At 35.0% G+C, this 15,261-nt stretch overlaps 1 long non-coding RNA gene across 1 annotated transcript in view; it reads right to left on the reverse strand.

Moving 5' to 3' along the window:
• The window catches only part of LOC144581503 (uncharacterized), a 41,952-nt gene that overhangs the window by 9,754 nt on the left and 16,937 nt on the right, over positions 1 to 15,261 (reverse strand). The window contains exon 2 of the long non-coding RNA XR_013532385.1: positions 11,623 to 11,722. This is a non-coding gene — a long non-coding RNA (uncharacterized LOC144581503). The remainder of the gene's footprint in view (positions 1 to 11,622; positions 11,723 to 15,261) is intronic.

Consider the following 15,261-nt stretch of genomic DNA (forward strand, 5'->3'; position numbering starts at 1 on the left):
TTCTGTTCCCCTCCTCTTTTCACTCCAGTAATTACTTGCTTTCAGTTCTTTTTATATGCCAAGCAATTTATCACATACATTCAGCATTTTCTCATAATTTTCACTCTAAACACTATCTCTGACATCTTGCCAACATCCTATTGGATCCCACTATTTCTGCTTTTATTTGAATGCTAATTGTTTTAGTCTTGGGCATTTTGGAAGGATGAATTCATACATGGGAAAACTGATGGTCCTAAAATTTTAAGGTCATTAACCCAGCTAGTCATTAATTCTCAAAAGGAAGGAACGTGATTATTGTTCCTGCAACATCTCTGGTTTTTCTTTCAAGCCTATTTTCCCTAGCACAACCGGTTTCCAGACATAATAGAGTTTCATGAATTTAAAACAAATTTAGAAAATGTCAAAGAATAATTTTAAGACCTATTATATTAATTCTTAGCATGCTATTAGCATGCTATTTAGAAGTAAAACCACTAAATAGAACAAATTCATTCATCAAAGACAAAAATGGAGAGAAGTGAAAAAGAGTTTGTGAACAGACAAACTAGATTCTTTGTAAACAATAAATTTTGTTTCTTTTCCTTAGGTAAGCAGTAGCCTGCAAAGCACCAAAGAGGATACACACACACATACACACACACACACACACACACACACACACTCTTTCTCTCTCTCTCTCTCTCTCTCTCTCTCTCTCTCCACCAATTTATGAATTATCTGAAAATCAAGGCAAGTTCTGCAGTGAAACACAGGCAACCAGTTGCCTGAACCCTTTGTGAAGCACCTCAGTCTTAGTACATCTCTGTAGCATTTCTCTCATGAGAATTTTTCAACTCTCCTCAATTTGTCCAAGCCAAGTCGATCATCAGGGCTTCAGTTATCCTTGACACATGTCCTCTTGACATAAGTAATATCCCCTTGACATAAGTTGAATATTGCCTAGGGACAATTGCCTAATAATACTAGCCTTAAAAAATGTGACTATATATTGTGAAGTTAACAAAAAGTTTAAGGGCCCAAATGTCTTTGAGTAACACAGCAACCACTCATACATGACAGAAAACAAAATTACAACAAAGTTGGTAATAGATCTAACTGGCTTTTATTTGTGATTGAGAAATCAAGGCAGCCTCCATTCTACAAAATAGAATGAGAACTTTTTTCTAGGCAATAGCAAAATAGTGGGTTTTGTCAGGTGAGAACAAGGAAACAGGATAGGAAAAACGCCGATTAGTTAACCTCAGATTACTTCAGGTTACTTTTTTTGTAAGGATTAAAGCAGAGACTTCCTTATTTTGCTGAATCAAGTAGAATGCAATCTCTTGTTTTCAGGAAAACCTGGTCTGTTTGGGGAATCTATCTGCTTCCTTAAAGTTTCAGTTTGAATATGGCATTTAGCATAAGTGACTTCATTTTGGTTTGGTCTAGTCTGCTGGGGCCTAGTGCAGGAGCTCAGTCTAAAACAACAGTCTCCTATAATGTCTTTTTAATGTCTTCCTTCTTTTCTTTGAAGCTCAGTTATATATTTTCAATTGCTGTATTATAGCCACTGTTTTCACATGTTTGCAGCAGGAAAGTTTCCCATGCATATTGCTTAGTTTATTATATTGCTGGATGTTGTCCTAATTTTAAATAAGCTTTTAAATAAATCAGAACAACATTTAGCAATATAATAAACTAAGCAATACGCATGGGAAACTTTGCATATTGCTTAGTTTATTATATTGCTGGGGAAGCTTAGAGATATTTATCTGATACTTTCTCCTTGCTATCTCTTACATCTGCTCTCCCTCGTACCAATGTGTCCTGTACCAATCTGTACCAATGATCACTATCTTACGTCAGTCCTTTCATCTCTTATTAATATTTACTTTAAAAAAATGCAACAGTTGTTTTGTTGAGATCCTTACTTTGACCTCATTCTCTTCCAAATCACTTACCCATTATTACATCTTCCCTGATTAAAATTCTCAGCAGTGTCCCATATACTATCAAAAAAATTTCTCTATCTTCTTCTGCTTATTTACACCCTACCACACACACCTCTGCACTTGAGCCTCCCAAAATAAAGTAGCTGTGGTTTCCAGAACACTATCACCAATTTCCATGTCATTGTCTGTCTTATATCTAATGTCCAGAGTGATCTTTCGTCACCTCATTGACTTGGTTAATTCCTTATTGGAGACAAAAGAAAAAAAATAATTTCTGAGTAGTCGGCACATACAAAGGAGAAGTGAATCATTCTGAGTATTCAAATACAAAAAAAAAATGGTGTTTTCCAAAAAGATTAAAGACAAAATTTACAGTCAATTGAAACTCACAAAATAGAGATTATTTCCCAATACATAAATTGTTTTCTGAAACAAATGCAGCAGCCGCAGATTTGGTTAAATTCTAGTTAAAATGTAAGAAAGCAGTCTAAATTTTACAACAGAAAGATAATACATTTTAAAGCAATATATCATATGCAGGTACATTTACAAAATTGCATAGTAATAAAAATTAAAAATGTGTTTCTTAAATCAATCTTTTTTGTATTGCAAACATGAAGCATCAACTGTTATGGTTTAAAGAAAAAAATATGCAATTATAAATTGTTTGAGGTAGAATAATATTTAAAGCAAAGAAAGGAAATTTTGTTAAGCTAAACATAAAAGTGTTAAAAATGGACATCATCTCAAATTCTGTGGGGAGAGAGGGAAAACTGCTGAAAACATTAATTCTGGAGACATTGCCATATTGCTGACTAGAATTCATATTGCACAAGAGGAAATAGATGCATTATAAAATAGCCATTCTTTTTCTTGGTAAAATTATGTCCATTTATAGTTTATGAAAATACATTTTGCCTGTAGTTATACACTGATACACTATTTTATGAGTATGTAATAATGAAACCAGAAATTAGCACAATAGTGTAATCAAATACTTCTTTACCTGAAAACTATAAAAAAAAGTTTTTAAAACTACATAACCTCCAAAGTATATTTAAATTGATGGCTTTTATCACATAAATTACTCCTTAAAAAAGCTATTTTTAAGAAACATATAGCCCCCAAATTATAGTAACCTGTAAAATAAATCTAAAATGACAATGCTAAATGTATAGGACTTGGTGAAATCTTAGGAATTGTTTAGTAAAATTTTCTTCTGCTGAACAATACTAAACAAATATTCTAGGAGCAAAAGTTTCCATAAATTTCTTTTAAAATATTCAGAATTCACAAACTTTTAACTCCATTATTACCATAATTTAGTCTTTTTTCAACTACTCACAGAAAGCTATTTTCATATCTAAATTAAATTAATTGAGTAAGGAATGTTGCCCTCAATAGTGAATTGAGAATATTTTCTATTCCACTATTTCCAAAACTAAAATTTATAATAAAAATTTAATGTTGCCACATACATCTGGATAAATTAAAAATAAATAATACTAAATATAGATATAAATACTCTATTTCAAAAACTTCTATCTTTTTTTATTAATAGTTTTAAAGACAAGTGAAAAGAATATTGAAACAAGTCTAGCGTATTCTCTAAGAGCCTAAAGAACATAGGGCACTATACTGTTATTTGACTCATATAAAACCATAGAAATCATTTAATTCTATTCTTCACAAGCATTTGCACCCATATGCACTATGATTTAAAATGCATAAAACCCATATGTACTTCTATAACTAAACAGACTAATCTAAAAAAAGTTACCATAAGTAGAAAATCTCTTTGAAATCATGTTTATTTTTTAAAACAGATCTAAATTTTTCCTTCTTCATTAAATGCCAATTTTGTTGAGTATTAGTATTTGAAATATATTAAATATAAAAATGAACATAACTATATGTAAAAGGACATTCATTATAGCAGTGTCTGTAGTAGCAAAAGGCTGAAAATAACCTAGATACCATTCAGTAGAGGACAGGTTAAATAATGTATAGCCCCACCATGGAATATTATGCAGCCATTTAAAAATTAAGGAGCAATATACATGGAATCATCTCCAAGAAGCAAGTTTTACAACAGTCTTACAGAGTGGTTCCCATCTGTATAAATAAAAATGTTATCCATGTAATTCACACAATAAGTATGTTTTGAGTACCTACTAGGCTAAGTCCTTGCAATAGAGCAGTGAATGAAACAAAGTACTGTCATGGAACTTATATTCTAGGTGAAGGAGACAGACAATAAAATATTCATAATTATGTCATGGAGTGAGAGGTAGTATTAAAGAAAATAAAGCAAGTTATTTGAGTATGAAAAAGAAAAACAAGGCAATTTGGTCGTTCTTCCCCTTAGGAGTAGTCAAGGATAATGTGACATGGAGCAGGAGTGTGAAAATGGGTGGGAAGAGATTGGAGGGAATAAGGAGAGGTGTGAGATGTTTCTATTTTTATGATTTTGAGTTTGGGGTCATGTAAATATTTTACATAATTAGAATAATTAAGAGAATGAAAAACACTATACAATTAAATATAAGCACATGTAAATGAAGTTAATATGTTATCAAATTGATAACACAAGAACATAAAGTAAAATTTAATTCAAGTACCTAAACATATTCTTTGTGGACAATATTCGAAAGGTAGAATGGCAATAAAGTCTTAAAGTTTACTCAGCTGTTTTGTTGTAGGTACTGCTATTAGTATTCTAATTATGACTCTATTTTTTATATAGAATAAACCAAGTGAGTTATTATATTGATCTTTTTGGGAATCAGAGTTTTCTCTGTGAAAAAAGACGGATTACTAATATGAAACTGTAGAATATTAGGAAGATCCTATGGTGGGACACAGAAATACTGGATAGATACATTTTTATGGAATTCGAAGCCTATACAATTTTGGAGGCTCTCTTTAAGGAACATTAGAAATATAAAATTAAGTATAAAACCTTAAATAGATACCATTAACATCACAATAAATCTTTTCTAACCTGGTGGAGTTAAGTTTGACTAGAAAGTATAGGTATTTTTTGTTTGTTTGTTTTGCTCAATACATGGAAAGGCCTAGAAATAATAATATCCTTAGAGCAATAAGCAGACCTAGTACCCAGACTTTGTGTTCTATATACATTCCCCAAAGGAAATGAGGAATTCCTAAAGAAATGCCTGACTCCAGGTCTAAGCAGAAAAAGAATGAAAATATTCTAAAATATCTTGTATCAGACTCAAGAATATGCTCAAAGAATAGTGGGATAACAACAAAACGACATAACAGCCTGTTTAACAAGGATCCTAATGGCCAAATTTGGAACTTTTTGAAGTACCAAAAATAACTGTGACAGTAATGGATAAACCGTTCACTTTTTAAAAAGTCTTTAATGATACTGAAAGAAACAGAGGGACAAAGATATGAGAAAAGCTATTATTAACTGAAATTCTTCTAGAAACAACTGTAGGAGTGACAGAAAGCATTTTGAAAATCCCAGTCTAATAATAGCTCCATGGAAAAATCATTAATGAATGCTAAAATCATTGAGTAAAATGGTTTGGAGGAAAAGGAAATTCATTCAGTGATAGAGCATCAGCTCGGAGATAACTTAGTTTCAAATTAACAAATATGGTAATCACCATCTTAACTAAGTAATAGATTTAGTATTATTTATTATTTAGTACAGCCTTAGATTAGGTGCTTCTGATATTATGTAGCAAAGTATATATAATGCTATACATATATATATTTGACATATATATAAATATATATGATATATATTTTTTATTTATTTTGATATATATACCAAAAACATATAGAGCATTTATAGCACTATGAAGCATATTTGCCAAAAATGTTTAATCTAAAAATAATCATGCGGTAATAACCAGACAAATCCAAAATATGAAGCTTTCTGTAAGGCAACTCACCCAGGTTCTTAAAAACTGTCTGTGGGAGAAAACAAAGTCAAGGAGATTGACGGAAGATAAAACTAAAACGACAATATAGACAAATGCCATCTGTGAACTTCAATTTAATCCTGGGCCTGTGTGTCTCCCCTGCCCACACAGACACACATACAAATTGGTGGCTATAAAAAGCTTTTGAGGGACAATTGGGTTAATTTAAATAGTGACTGTGTGTTAAATTACATTTAATTAACACTAATTTTTATAGCTGTAATTATGACATTACAGTTATATTGCTGTTAGATAAGAGAATGCCCTTATATTTAGGAGTTGCCTGAAGTAAGTGAAGTATCATGATATGTTCAACTTCCGAATGATCCAGAAAAATGTACCTGTGGGTGTATGTAAGTGTGTACATACATACTGTAACTCTTTGAAGCATAAAAACTTACTATGACAGTAATGGATAATACACTAAATATTTTCTAAAATCTATGAGTCCATAATGATACTGAAAGAAAACCAGAGAGTAAGAAAGAAATAGAGAGCATGGAAGCTCTGCATATATATAAAGCAAACATTCAAAATCTTAAGAATTTGCAAGTCTAGAAGAAGGTATTCAGGTGCTCTTTAAATTTTTCAAATTTAAAAAAATGAGGAAAAGGAAAAAAATAATGAACATGAGTCTGGAAAGCAAGGAGCAGATACATGGTGAGAGACACAAAGCTGTCTCATGCCTCTCTTTTCTCCCTTTTCCTCACCCCTACATTCCCCCCAAGAAAGTAAATTATCTATTCTGACGAAAGCAAACATAACTCCATCTACACTTTACTATAGATAATGATGTTCTAAAATACTATTCTATTTTAAAATGCAAAATTTTACACTTTATGATTTCTGGGGAAATGAAGTTGACATTTGATACGAATTCAAACATAAATGTAAATATTATAATTGCAGGATATATTAGATGTCTGTTTGACAAACTGGAACACTATCCTAATTAAAAGCAGTCTCTATCGAAAGGCATGCTAAACACACAATAATTATAACTCTAACAAGACATTAACATTTCTCCAAACTCCAAAGGTGATTTAGGTAATGTTACATCATTTAGGTAATGTTACATAATTATCAAATTAAACTAAGCAGGGCTTGCCTCGGGCAAAAAAAAAAAAAAAGGGAACATAGGCAAGTTAATCTTTCATTCCAGGATTCTCTTCTCACTTTTAGACTATTCCTACAGCTCAGATGGATTGCTATCTAAAGCAGATGGTTGTATTTATTCATTCAATTTGTTTCTCCTCACCAACAAAGGCTTATCTCTGCCATGTGCCTGCTTTACTCAACCCTCTGCTCCCTGATTCCCACAGCATAGCACAGAAATTCACTTCCTCTATTCCTCTCCTTCATGGTCCAAAGTATTTGCCAGCTAGCGTTATAAATCATTCCTGTTTAGTATGCTAATTAAGGGAACTAGATGACCCCTCCATGCCTGTGTTAACTGCAGCCTTCTGAGGGCAATAGTACAGCTTTTTATCTAATGCCTCAGTTATAGAAACGTTATTCCTGAACTTTCTCTATGAACCTACAGCTCCTGTGCACACCTTTGTAATATGTATTACTTGATAGTGTAATTATTTCTTTAGATCTTTGGCTAGCTGTAGTCCAATACTTCATACATTATAAATGCTCGGTAAAAGATTACTGAACTGAACTGTCAAATTGAAAACTGTTAAAATGAAACCATTTCAGCCAAAAACCAAAAATTGCATTTCAGAGGGAATTCTTTCTTTCAGGAAAGACTAAACTAATAAGAGAAATCAAAAGCAGTGAGGTCAAGGATCTGAAGTCTTTCCCAGCTCAGGAAAAACTCCCCTCTGTTGAGAGCAGGTAGATTTAAAACAGCCTCTTGGGTGAAACAAATCTCGCTCTCTGGGAAGAGCATGCCTTAACTGGAATTTGCTTAATGTCCAACGTTGTGACAGTCCAAGAAAAAAAATCGCTGTCAAAGGAAGAGAACTTGGGTGATTTGCTCTTGATCTTTCACTTTTATCTAGTTGCTTTTGTTTTTAAACTCAGACAACAAAAAAGTAACTTTACCCAAAAAAATTTCAGCAAAAAACTAATATATATATAAACACCAATCTCCTGCTGCAGCTTAAAACCTCAACCTATTTAATATTTAATATCCTGGTCCTACAAAAAGCAAAACTGTCTCTAGAAAATGAGGGAGAAAGAATAAATAGTCTTTGGGGGTAAACTATAGAGAAGAGGTTGATATCATAGCATGTTACAGTGGGGACTAGATTTTAATAGTTTCAACTTTGTAAAGCAATAAGTATTGTAGTTCTCTAGCACTTGAAAGAATCTAAAAGTGAAAGAACACCAGGCTCCAGGCAGAGAACCTGACCTTAGACCCAACATCAGCATATGCTCTGCCCCTGAGCGGAGAACTTAATGGCACCACTGGGTTTTTATCTGAAAACCAAGAGTATTGAACTTGATGTGATGTTAAGGTTCTTTTAAGATATATTATTCAGTAATTCCACATTTGATTTGTTCTTTACAGGAAATGAAACTAACATGGGGTACAAATGACCATAAACTGCATTAATATGTATAATCTTATTGAGGTTACTGTATTGCCCTGATCAGGTAAGACCGAAGTCTGTCCTCACAGCCGGTGTCCTGATGGTGAATGGCTCACAGCTGAGTCCCTCTCGAGCAATTACCTTCAGAAAGCTGACTGGCAACTTATTTGCAAGAAACAGCCTCCATCTGCCAATAACTTTAGAGTTACAAAGGCTGGGCCCTCTTGTCTCAATTTGGAATAATGTTGAAAGACCATCCTAGGTCCAAAGTATCCTAAGGATTCTGCTGAAGTTTGCTGCAGCTGTAATAGAGATCCATTTCTCTCTCAGCCTAATTCTGCTTCTGTTTTACTTGTTGCATCCAAAAGTGTTGCCCAATATCCTCGCATCTCCAAGTCAGATAATTTCCCAGGGACTCCAGCTTCAGAAAGCTGGTCCTACAAATGGTCCTAGAAAGCAAATTATAGAATGAAATTTTGGAGAGCTGATAATAAAGATCCCTTTGCTGGTAATAACTGTAAGACTGCTCATTCCTGGCATGAGAATAGTGGTGAAATTAATAAAACTTTTACCTGTGGTAAATTGAGACAAGACATCAGTGTGTCAGAAAACACCAGGAGGCTCAGTATCTTAGATATTTGAAAGGCTTAGGGGAAAAAGTAATTATAAGAACTGTAGAATCAGATAGCTGTTGCTGGCTACCTGTGATGAATTGCAGAAATTTAATGGCACTCTGAGGGGTATTAGTCTCAAATTTAAGACAAAGTATAAAAGTCTAAGGGCCTCCTTGGTGCCATATAAAGAGTTTCTCATCTACTACAGCCAGATAGCAGAAATAGCTTAAGATCCGACTTCACTCTAAATGTGTAAGAAAAGAAGAGGTCCAGAGAAAAGAACTTGAATTTTCTACCCCAGCTGGTATGCCACCAAAGTGAGACCCTGAGACTTGGAATGGTGACATCTGGGTTGAGATACTCAAGAATCCTGAATCCTCAGATCCTACTAACCTCTCTAGCTCTAGTGGTTCACTCTCCTCCCTTCAAGTTTGGTATTTTGCCCTTACTTGCAGATGCTGCAGAGCCTTGAAAAAGAACACATGCTCTTCTCAGATTCTACCCCACCTCCATTCCTGGATATAAGACTAATAAATAGGGTCAAATTGCAGCATAACTCAGCCAAGGATGTACTGGCCTGCTAAGAGAAGAGAAATACAGGAGAAGCTGCAGAGTCCAGGGACAAAGATTCAGTAGGAACCAGAGGAGTGTGTGCAGGACGAGATACCTAGGGCACTACATTAGGAGTGTAGTGCATACATTTGGGTAAGGGAGGTTTTATCAATAAGGGGACACTGTTCAGTGAGACAGAATTTAACAATTTGGCAAGAACTTTGGAAGATGGGTCCTAACACACTGCTAGGGTGGCTTTTGGAAACCTGAAAAAAGAAATAGCCTACACTAAGAAAACTAGAAATGTCAGAAAAGCTGGGGCAGTAGAAAGGCTCGGCTGAACATGGCAGCTCACACCTGTAATCCCAGAACTTTGAGAAGCTGAGGTGGGTGGATCACCTGAGGTCAGGAGTTCCAGGCCTGTCTTTACTAAAAATACAAAATCTAGCTGGGTGTGGTGGTGCAGTCCTATAATCCCAGCTATTTGGGAGTCTGAAGCAGGAGAATTGCTTGAACCCAGAAGGAAGAGGTTGCAGTGTGCCGAAATCTTTTCCATGAGAACCCTAGCCATGTTGGCCCGCCTGAAATCTCAACTCCAACTCTCCTCAGCTTAAAATATTTACAATTGGGAGCAGAAGATTACATTCACAAAATACAGTAAGATGGTCAAATTAACCTAGATTATTCTCAACAGCAAATTCCAGTGGCTCATGCTTGTAATCCCAGAGCTTTGGAAGGCAGGAGGATTGCTTAAGCCCAGGAGTTCAAGACCAGCCTCAGCAACATACCAAGAACCTATCTCTACCAAAATATCTTTAAAATATGCTGAAGCAGGAGGATGTCTTAAACCCAGGAGTTCATGGCTATAATGAGCTATGGCCACACTGCTACATGCAATCTGTGTGATAGAACAAGACCATGCCATTAAAACAACAAAATAATAATAAGAGTAAGCATCAATTCAAGCTCATTTGTGTGAATTTTCTCAGATAATTACTGGTTGGTGTGTTCTCCTTTCCCAGAAATCCTACACATATCTAAAATATAGGACAAGCACACTTACCAAAAAATTTTATAAGATGTTTAATTATCAGAAAATACTATATAACACATATGCAAAATATATGCATATCAACCATTGATATTTCTTAAGATATTTTAATCTGCAAAACCCAATTACACTTACATCCCAAATAAAGTGACAACATCTGAACTCCCAGAATTCTTCCTGTAAACTTTTTATTATTACATGTCTTTGCAGAAAATGAAGGTGGAATTCCTAACCAGCAACTGCTCCCTTTTCAGAGAACCTATTGCTCATTCACAGTAGTAGATCCCTACAGTCATGTTAGAATCACACACCCTGGTACCTACAAGGCATGGATGACGTGCAAGTCCAGATGGACCCAGAAGATTTGCTCCTAACAGAAATTCAGAATGGGACTTGGAGACACCCATCAATTTCTTTGGTGCCTGAACTGAAAGGACCTATATATCTGTCTGCAGTAGTCACATGGAACAGCAGAGAAAGCTGATCTGCAGAGAAAGAGGAGTAAAACAGAGATGCAGAGAGATAAAAATGATTTGAGAGAAAGTAAATGATGTTATTAATAGATTTCCAATTTTCGGTGATCTTCCTGTGTAAGACACATCTACGTTTCCTGACATTGAGTTCCAATAAGAAACCATTTGCATATTCTCCTTTGTAATCTAAACTATAATAACAGAAAAGCCGACCTACATGCCTTGTGGGATATAATCAAAACACATTTTTTTTTTACTCCTATTGTCCTTCTAAAATATATTCAGTAACGGAAATTTTTTTCTCTTGCCCTTGGATAAAATTCTTTCTCTAGTAAGCCCTGTAAGCTTTCTATCCTCATTTACAATTTAAAACATTCTTCGGTCACTAAAATCTAAATATCATCCTTGTATCTAATTAAAATTGTCCAGCTCAAGATAATAGTCCAAACGCAACTTTCCTCTCTGAGGCTACTACTGAAGGTTTGTTACTCACAAATGCAAAGGGGTAGAAACAGAAGGGCTTCATCATCTTTCTCGTCTTAGCATGTCTCCTCCTCTGCTAACTGTAGCTTCTGACCTCCCCAGGATTGAACCTAGGAAAGAAGCAGGGCTTAGAGTCAAGGGCAGTCTTACATGGTGGGTACAGGTTTCATCTTCAATGGGCCCCTATAAGTGATAGATGTTCAGATAGATGCTTCATCAGAAACTTAGTGAACTTTCCAGAGAAATCCCTTCCACCTCATGTTAGGTACCTCCGGCTACAGTTCATATAATATGATAATCCATGCCTCATAAAACTCCTTTTTGGAATACTCAAGTTCTCTGAGGGGTTCTCTTGGGCAGAAATATAAATGGCCCTGCCAGGTCTGTCTTCTCTGTGAGGCCCATCATTGGTGTACAGAAGCATGCATTCTTTCACAACTGTCCCTAAGAGTTGGGGGTACATCTGGAACAGTCCTGTGTTTTTTCTCTGCCCTGCTGATATCAACAGCCTCTCACCTAGTCCAGCAGATACATCTCATGTTTTCTGAGTTGTCCCATTGAGGTAGCACTACCCTTCCCTTCTCTTTCTCAAGGAGAAGTAAGAATCAAGACAACAGTTCGCAAATTCCTTTCTTTTTTCTTCTCTTGATCCTTTTATACCATTGATAGGGGTCATGGTCCCTAAGGGTGGTCCAACTGTCTAAAAACCGATTTTACTTTTTAAAAATTTCAATATAGCAAGCACCTTTTCTTTGTGTGTAGCATTTATTGCACTTGGCGCAATTGTCAAAAGTGAAATTTTAACATGTAACGTTAGTGTCAGTTTGTTTCTGCTACTCTTTCTTCTACTCCTGCCAAAGAACCACTGGTGAAGCATTCTGCCAATATTTATAGTAAATACCTGCATCCTAAGTTTCATGAACCTGAAGTAATGCTCACTGTTGAATGACTGTGAAGGTTTACGGAATGTAACAATTTGCTGAATCAAGAATTCAAATCACATTAGCTAATAAATGAGAGACCAAACCATCCGATATCCTTATCCACATGCGATTTTGATTTTTCTTAACCCATAGGTGGAATAGAAAGTAACTCTTGTGAAATGGTTTAAGGAAATATCATTCTTATTTTTAAAAAAAGCTCAATAATGTAAATGTATCAAAGGCTGTAATGTGGAAATGACTATTAGATCTGATTTTTAGAACCACCAGATAGTGGATTCATTGAACAAATATTAATTGAGCACCCATCATGTGCAAGGTATTGGATGGGTGGTAAGTCTAAATACTGAACAAAATAGGCATGGTTCTTCTCCTTTGAAGCTTACTATCTATATTCGTTTCAGCTGAAAAACAAACAAAAAAGATTCATGACATGATTCTACCGTGCCCTACTCACTCATCAAGAAAGGAAATTTTGCTGAAAGGTAAAAACCTGCTAATTTATCATGTGAACGTATACACAGGTAACATGTCCCTTTAGTAAAAAATGTGAATCTTTAGAAAGCCAGGTCCTTTACAAATTCTTTTCATGAGGCAAACATAGGTGAACTAACCTTTATCATAGGTAACAGGGGAAAGAAAAAGGAATACTTGTGCTGCATATAATATGAAGTTGACTGGAAAAGTAGAATATAATAATCACATTTCTACAGAAGTTCTTTTTCTCAGTCTGAGGAAACTGAAGATTATGGGTGTGGCCCAGAACCAGTGCCCCATATCTGTTGAAGGAAAGCATCTTCTCAAACACTCTCATACATGTCCCATGTGCTCCAGAGCAACTGCCCTGTCATTCATCAGCCCTGCTTTTATCTTACATATTTAAGAAGGTTAAAGGTACTATTATAAAAATGAAGCACTCTAAGACACTGTAGGGTGTGTTTTGCTAGCAGAAATCTAATTTTAAACTTCATAAACTACTTCAACATTTCCTTTACATTTTTTAATTAGAGAGAGATACATGGCATGATTATATTTATAAATTTGGAGATTCTGAAGAGTTATCTTCAAGAGTGTCAGGAAACCTCTAAACTTCCCTAGTAATTGTCCATTTGTATTACCTGGAGTCTTGGCTTCCACCAGTTCTGGTACCTAACAGCAGTCAGAACAATCCTCTGTCATGTACCCCAGGGTTATATCTTCATCTGATATACCGAGCAGGGTCTCAGATCATCTCCCATACCCATAGTACTACAAATAAGTATGATTTTCTCACTAAAAACCTTCAGAAATTCTCAGGTTATGCCAAGACTATTATTCCTGGCACAGAGAGTCATAACAGTATTCTAACAAATTACCTTTGGGAATTATCTTTGTTACTGATTCACTGCCAGTATGAAAAATCATGAAATTGAAATACATATTCTATCCTTTCTTTCCTTTATTTATTCATTTATTCCACCACTATTTGTGCCTACTATGTACCAGGCATTATGTTTGGTTGAAAGGACACATGGTGAATAAAATACAGTGTGGTTTCTGCTCTGATAATACTTTCTATTTAGTGAAGGAGATAGACCGCAACAAGTAAACAAACATAAAATACAAAACTATGGTCTGAGTCACTAGAAAATAAAATGGGGACATGTTTAGATAAAATGGTCAAAGGAGGCCCATAGAAAAAGTAGAATTTAAGTACTACACGGAAAGTCTCTACTTGCTCCATTTTTTGCTATTCTTAGATTATCCCTCTTTTCTATTTCCTCAAATTTCTAATTCAAGTGTCATAGCCTTATGCATTTTCTTTTTTCTCATTCATATTTATTTGGTTTCCTTATTAATTTACTCCAATCCCTTTGCTCCATCTTACCTTGGTCACTCTGTATCAAGCCTCTTGGGATGAAATTCATAAGGAAATAGACCATTTTTCTCTGGTATGCAGAAATTTAAATGAAAACTCCTCAACGATTATTTACTTCATGTTCACACCTTTGTCGCATTGTACTGGAAAATGCTGTTTAAGATGTGAAACAAGCATATTCCGTAACCATTTATGTTGAATTTCTTGTATAACCAGAATCTTTTATTATTATTATTATTATTATTTTTGATAGAAATTGAATCAGCCTGTAAGGCTACTTATTCCATAAATATAAGTTGGTTTTCTTTTCTTCTTCCCTTCTGTTTCAAAGTTGTTATGGGATATATATGAACACTGACAAAGCATCTGCAATGTCACATCTCAGCATTCGAAGTTATTTCTAATCATTTTATATAGACAAGTCAACAAATGTGTTACACTGTGTGCTTTAGAGAATATTGGCATAGACTTTTCCCTTCAAGTTTACAGTCCACCAGGGCACATGAGATATGTGCCTTCATTACTATATAACCCAAATTTATCCAGCCCTCACTAGTCTGTTGGTAAAAAATAAGAGTTCATATTAACAGTAATAACGCTAATTGTCCTAACTTTTACCTGATTGCTGAAGCACAGCCTTCCACCTCGCCCCAAATCCACATAAATATTTCTGCAGTGGTGTCTCTCAGGTGTTCTATTCTGTTCCTCCCAGGTGGTGCTGGTGTTCTTCAGCTTCTGAAAAGCACTATGATCTCACACAGGGAACATGGTTATTTCCATTTTTATTTATAACCCATTCCTCTGGCACCTGCTTTGTTATGGCACCTAACTGATTTTGCCGGACTCCTTC

This window comes from Callithrix jacchus, chromosome 2, assembly GCF_049354715.1.
Source record: "Callithrix jacchus isolate 240 chromosome 2, calJac240_pri, whole genome shotgun sequence".
Taxonomy (NCBI): domain Eukaryota; kingdom Metazoa; phylum Chordata; class Mammalia; order Primates; family Cebidae; genus Callithrix; species Callithrix jacchus.